General features: G+C 45.8%; 1 protein-coding gene across 1 annotated transcript in view; it reads right to left on the bottom strand.

Moving 5' to 3' along the window:
• Positions 1-6,567, bottom strand: part of mgat5 (alpha-1,6-mannosylglycoprotein 6-beta-N-acetylglucosaminyltransferase) — a gene marked incomplete in the record, with an annotated part of 103,851 nt that extends 97,284 nt beyond the window's left edge. Inside the window, 1 exon segment of the mRNA XM_037696665.1 lies at positions 6,382-6,567.
• Between the last annotated feature and the right edge of the window lie 625 nt (positions 6,568-7,192).

Here is a 7,192-nt window from a genome sequence, read left to right as displayed (position 1 = left end):
CTCCAAACAACGCCCCGCTCCAAACAACGCCCCGCTCCAAACAACGCTCCGCTCCAAACAACGCTCCGCTCCAAACAACGCTCCGCTCCAAACAACGCCCCGCTCCAAACAACGCCCCGCTCCAAAAGGCGTGACCGTCTTTCTACTAGCACCGACGGGTCCGACCAGCAGCAACATGACGAGCGACGAGGCGGCCGCCCGGAACACGACCGGCGCGTTGAAAACATGCTGGCTGACAAACGTGGGGGTGGGAACGCCAGACGAGGCGCTGAAACACACAACAACCCCCTTTTCCTGTCGCCGCCCTGCAGCTTTGAACAAACACGGAGCTGGAACAGCAGAACAGAGATGAAGGGAAACAGTTTCTAAGCATGTGACACTTTGCACAGCAGCAAACTATTTTCAGCTCATGAGGCTATTGTATAAAACAAGGCCAACGTTTAAGGGCAGGATCTGTTACGCAACACGAACCAAAAGCTTTTCCCGAGCATAATAATCCCTGAACCTTTGCACTTGGGGCCCATTTATCAACACTTTGCCTGAAAGCAGCCAAACCCAACGACAGCAAGCTTCAAGCATTCACAGATAAGCTTGGTCCGTGACGGCAGCAGAAGTTGGTGCCGTCAGGCAGGTTGAACCGGACTCCTTCAGCTGACTCAGGTTTACACTTCCGTTAGAGAAACCTTCTGCTCTTTGAAAACGGAGAAGGAATCTGTGACACGTCTTATTACAATAATCAGCAGCGAGAAACGGCTGAACAACAGGCGGAGAACTCCAGCTCCGTCTTTAAACCGTTTACGAAGCAGCGTTACAAAAACAGAAGTGAATTTTAGTTGAATGTCGTGATATTCCAACGCACAGCCTGACAACCGTGTGAATGTTTATTAATAACTCAACGATTGAGGTTCCGCAAGTTTTACTTTCAATGATTAACACGTTAAAACGTTCGGCTCGTTCAGGACATCCCTGCTGTGACGTCTGGTGTTTGTGCTTTTTTTACTTTAAATGTTTAGCTTTGTCGGCCATGTTTGTCCTCATTGAATATGAACGGAGCTCTGTTCACTCCTTCAACTCTGTGCCGTCTGAAACCTTCTCTGCTAACTTCAGCTTTTCTTCTGGCTCGGCTGTTTTCAGATGCTCTCTGCAAACTTCAGCTTTTCCTCTGGCTCGGCTGATTTTAGATGCTCTCTGCTAACTTCAGCTTTTCTTCTGGCTCGGCTGTTTTCAGCTTCTGTGTTCTAATTTCAGCTTTTAATGCCTCTTTCAGTTTCTTTCTGTTGATTTCAGCTTGTTCAGCTACTTTTTAGGTATTTTCCTGTACACTTAAGCTTTTGTTGCTACAACTGTTTTGCTAATTCCAAACATTTACGCTTCTTTTGAATAATTTTAACTTTTTATGCTTTTTTAGCCCTTTACACTAATTTCTAACCTTTTTGATTTAAAACAAATTTTCTGCTGATTTTAGCTTATTTTTGGCTACTTTTCAGCTAAATTCTGCTTTTTGTACTCTTTTCAGCTTATTGTTAATTTCAGCTTGTTTGTGCTCATTTTGGCTTGTTGTCCTTCGACCAGCTACTGATTGCTTTAGTTTTTTTGCTGCTTGCAGCAAATATCAACTGTTCAGTTTAGCAAATAAACTTGTTCAGCCTAGTTTCAGCTTCTTCAGCAGCTTTCAGCACAAACCTTTCAGCAATAATCATTGACAGTGGATTTTCACAGGAAATAACATTTCTCAAGTTTAGCTACGAGACACTTGTATCTCAATGCTGAGTTTAAAATAATTAACTAGTTTTGGATCCAAATGTAGACAAAAGATTCGGAACCGTTTTTATACGTAAAATACAAACTTTATTCATCTGTGCCGCCTCATTAGGAGTCAGCAGGGTAGGCGACACCATTTGTCCAAACAGTGTTGCCGTAGTTTCCTGTGGTCGAAACATGTTGGGTTGAACTTGTCGCTAAAATCTGAAAAATTGACTAAATATTTTAAAATAGTAGTTCAAGTTATGGTTGCGTGACGGTCTGTAGTGAGGACTCTGAAGCGTTTGGTTCCAGTAATGCTAATCCCATTAGCATCTGTGTTTTCAGTGTTAGCATCAAGCTAACTGCTGCTCATCAGCCTGGGACGAACAGTTTTTGTTGCTCGTTACATTCGAATCACGGACAGACTTTTAGTGAAACTAAGTTATGATTGGATGAAACTCAATTCAAGACCGTCGCCACATTTTTAAGGTTTGACCAAAACTCCTACAGTGCACGTGCAGTTCATCAATTCAGTTTATTTATTGAGCATCGAGTCACAACAGAAGTCGTCTCAGGACACGGGACAGAAACATTCACATCCATAAAAAGTCCGTTAACACCGTTATTTATCTAAGGAGCAATTCTCGACTTGACACAGTCTTAGTGGAAACGTGAAATGCGTTCCTCCGAACAATGACACAGAAACACATCAAGAGTTTAAGAAAGTCACTTAAGTATTAATTCATTCAACCTTTATTTAGACAGGTAAGTCCCACAGAGCCTGGAGGACTCGTTTACAGAGACAGCTGATAATAACAACATTATATTATTAATAATAATGAATCATCTCTTCATGATGGCATGTCGGTCCTCTTTGTGAGGTGCCTAAGTATTTTCACCCGTTTAAATGAGTCGGTGCATAAATACAGAGCTGCAGGAGTCAGTGACTCCCTGATAAGACAAATAGAAAAGCACAAGACACCGACCATCACAAAATGAATCTGAGAAGCATGATGGGAAATCTATTTGCAGTCCTTAGTGACAGCTGGGTTCCTGGTAAATAAAATTACATCTCCACCTAGAGCAGCAGCTTGTCTACCTCTGCCTGGCTTAGACCTGGCACTGGCCAACACGCAGCATCGAGTAAGTTCCACGCACTGACGTTCAGGAAGCGCACACACTTCTTGGCTTTACGACTTGAACAAATAAAGGCAGACAGGTGCGCCTGTGTCGGGCAACAGGAGCCCTTTAATCGCAGAGAGCCCGAGCATTCAGCGTTTCCCCTGCGTGACATCCGTCATCGCAGCTCATTTCTCGCCGTGCCCTCCATCTTCAAAACCCTCCACTGACTGGGCTGGCTCGGTACCAGTGCGCCCCCGCCCCCACAGCCAACGGTTCCCTGCCAGTGAAGCAAAGCTCCTTTTCCCCAGGACTTAAAATCCAAAAGGCTACAGCAAAAAAAAGAAAAGTGGTGTGAAAGAGCTCTTTATGAAGCTGGGCAGTGAGAGGCTCACCTGGCTGGTCACTACGCTCAGGGTTGTTGCAGAGGACAAGACCACAGGCAGCAAAACCCACAACAATCCTCACAGTGGACACGTCTCACAGCAGTCAAACGTTGAATCTAAAGGGACTGTACTTACAGCACCTTGCTATCTGATCGAGACACTCAAAGCACTTTACACGACAATCTGTGTCCTCATTTACCCATCATGCACCACTCTACTACATCTCTACAAAGCTAATTGAACAAATCATTGTAAAGAGACTAATCCGTGATTTATCACATTCAGACACCGATGGGACACACATCTGAGGCGATGAGGGGTTCAGTGTCTTGCCCAGGGACACTTCGGCATGTGACTGCTGGTGGATTCGAACCCCCAACTCTTGCATTGGAGGACGATGGTGCTAACCACTCAGCCACAGCCGCCCTGATGATGACTAAAGATTGGCCGTTTCAGATCTTTAGAAATGTACATAGCTGATGGACATTTTGGCCTTAGGATCGCGTCTCTGTTCTTTGCAGATGATGTGGTCCTGTTGGCTTCATGAGATCGTGATCTACAGATTTCACTGGAGCGGTTCACAGACGAGTGTGACACGGCCGGGATGAAGATCAGTTCCTCTAAATCCGAGGCCACGGTCTTGAGCTGGAAAAGGGTAGAGTGCCCTCTCCGGGTCAGGGAGGAGGTCCTGCCCCAAGTGGAGGAGTTCAAGTATCTTGGGGTCTTGTTCAAGAATGAGGGAAAAATGGAGCGTGAGATCGATAGGCGGATAGGTGCAGCGTCAGCAGTGAAGCGGGCGCTGTGCCGGTCTGTCATGGTGAAGAGAGAGCTGAGTCAAAAGGTGAAGCTCTCAATTTACCGATCGATCTACGTTCCTACCCTCATCTCTGGTCATGAGCTTTGGGTTGTGACCGAAAAAACAAGATCTCGGATATAAGCGGCCGAAATGAGTTTTCTCCGCAGGGTGTCTGGGCTCTCCCTTAGAGATAGGGTGAGAAGCTCGATCATCCGGGAGGGACTCAGAGTAGAGCCGCTGCTTCTCCACGTCGAGAGGAGCCAGTTGAGGTGGCTCGGGCATCTGGTAAGGAGATCAACGGTAGGCTTGCTGGAACAAGGAGTCCGAGGTAAGTTTAGGTTTAGGCAAGATACGAGCATGGGGTCAATGGTCAGGAACAGGGGACAGAAATTGGGCAAATGGTTTTTCCTCAAACTACGGAAGATAATAATAATAATCAAATTCATTAACTGTATGTGCAAAAAGACCCATAACTTATTTTCATACCAACAAAAGTATGATTCAAGAATTCAGTGCAATGTAACCAACAAAGTCCATGCTCAATAATCCAGGTAAACAAACAAACAATTTTCAGTCAGCTCATCTGGACGGTTTCTTTTTTTGGTGCTGAAACGTTTCACCTTCCATCCAGAAGGCTTCATCAGTCAAGGAAACACACAACAAAACTGATTCTTCACCAAACATCTTACTCCAAAGTGTAACAAACCAGTTATGTTGGTGCTAAGCTGGTGTCTTTGGCACGCCCCCTCCTCCGGTGTCGGCCCTCTTCCTCGTCAATGCACTTTTCAGTACATTTATATTACAGTTAAGAGTAAATAGGTACACAGTAGTCCCTCACTTATCGCGGGGGTTAAGTTACAGACACAACCGCAGTAGGTGGTGTAACTGACCAATCAGCAATATCGATTTGTCCCGGTGAAACGCCCCTTACCTCTAGAGCTCCACCCCCGTTTTTTCCTACAACACTGGCAAGGTTTTGCATTTCTAACGATTTGCGGTCAGAGGGATTTCATGAAAAATCATCAGAAAAATAATTAAACGTTATTAGTGCTGCACGTTTCTTTCACTTTTGCAGCTTAATAATAAAAACTAATAGTTTAGTTTTCCTGTGAATTATTTGCAGTATGATAAATGGTAGAAGCATAATATACGCTCCCGATGTTTTGTTGGTCTGTTTTTGTAAATAATAAATGACTTTTTTGTGGTTTCATTTTTTATTTTTTTGCATCTTGACATCATCAACTACTCTACTTTCATTATGTTAATGTTGACTTGAAAAATAACGTGGTGTTCAACTACGTTGTTCAAGCCAAGAGCCGTCGTCAGCACTGGGGGGTAAGCACCCCTAAAGGGCAGATTCTAGAATCGCCCCTGGTCGCAGGTGAACTCAGTCCTGCCAAATGTTAATTTTTCTTTTTAATATTGCAAAACTCATCAAAAAAACAAAATAATTCACCTTTCGTCCAAGCATTAAAAGCCAACGTGTCAGAGACGAGGCTCCACATGGCCCGAGCGGTGAGGAGAGTCTGCAGTGATTACTCAACCTCACGTGCTCAACGAGCCCAATTAATTTACTAATTAGGCTTAAAGTGTCTTGCCTGTCCTCTTAAAGAACAAGTCTATTGAAACCAATGTCACAGCAGCCTAGCAGCTAAGAGTTGCCACTTTAAATCTGTAAACAATGAATGAACTTCCACAAACACTAAAACACGTCCGACCAGGTGTTCAAAGTTCCTCACACAGTCGGAGGAAGATGCCAGGGAACAGGAAGGTCACGCGGCGACGCGTTCACCGAATGTGGTGCAACACCGGTGTAGCAGAGGACTTGGTCCAAGCGGAACTAGGGTCAATGACGGGGGGCGGGGGGGTCAGAGGCTCAGTCGGCGCCGCTTGGGGGGAGAAGGTCGTGGAGAGGCGGACAGGTAAGACCAGCAGGAGGGGAGCTTCTTCCACAACCTGTTCCCCAAACGAGGCGCTGAACAACCGGGTCCCGTTAGCCGCCTCGGGCTCGCGCCCCGCTGGGGACGCCTTTCTTTCCGCGAGGACTGTGGTGCGCGAACAGAACGAGCCCGCCAGCTCGCTGCGCCACCGTGCAGCGACTAAACGCCCCCCCCCCCCCCCCAACAAAACAACAAACGTCTGTGTAAATAAATAAATAAATAAATAAGCTAGCATCGCGTTAGCTCCGAGGCGCGCGCTGCCTCCGTTCGACCACCACCACCGCAGACACAAGTCGCCCACTCCCGAACACGCGCCTTTATTGAAATAAACACGCGCAGCGCCTTCCCTTTGATCATGGAGCTCCGCTGCGTGAAGGTGACACGCGCCCCGGCTCACCTTTGTAACGTCTCCCCTCGGCAGCCGGTCGGTCGGTGGCGTTAGGCGGCGGCAGAGAGCCTCCGAGCCCCGCGACGATCCGTGGACTGTGGTCGGTGTGTGGGAGCGGACCGAGCTCGGGATCCACGCAGGACTCTGGTTCGGTTCTGCCCACAGCCAGGGACCGTCTGAGTGTTACCCACCGCGCACAAAGCGGAGCAGGAAATAAGTGCGCATGCGCAAAGCCGGTATTCTGCATATATTCATACCCACTTCCGGTTTTGATGTTAAATTTGTGTTGTTCGTGTTTTTGTGACTCTTTGTTGTTTTTTGTGTTGTTCGTGTTTTTGTGACTCTTTGTTGTTTTGCGTACAGTTTTCAGCTGTTTCAACAAGTCGTGAATCAAAACGTTCGGCTCTTTCAGGACAATCCTGCTGTGCCTTTTGGTGCAACTTTAGCTGTTTGAAATATTTAAACTTTTCTGACACTTTTTTCCTCTTACAAAATGAATTGAGCTCATTTTACCTCCTTCAAATCTTTAAATCTGTTTATAACCTTTTACTGCTCCTTTCACATTTTGTTCCACTTCAGCTTCTTTCAGCTTCCCTTGTGCAAATTTAAACTTCTTTCAGCCATTTTCAGCTAATTTCAGCTGTTTTGCAGCTGGTTCGTGCTCCTTTCAGATTCTGTCAAAACTATGTTTTTCTGCTTCTTCTGATTTCTTTCTTCTAATTTCAGCTTATTTCTGCAAGTTTCAGTTTTTTCTGCTAGTTCAGCTACCATTTAGCTGTTTTATGCTCATTTTAGCATTTTCAGCTAATTCCACATTTTT

Source organism: Nematolebias whitei, chromosome 23 (assembly GCF_014905685.2).
Source record: "Nematolebias whitei isolate Nwh7 chromosome 23, NemWhi1, whole genome shotgun sequence".
In the NCBI taxonomy this organism is placed as follows: Eukaryota; Metazoa; Chordata; class Actinopteri; order Cyprinodontiformes; family Rivulidae; genus Nematolebias; species Nematolebias whitei.
The sequence above is the reverse complement of the archived record's forward strand: the minus strand, read 5'-3'. Positions and strand labels throughout refer to the sequence as shown.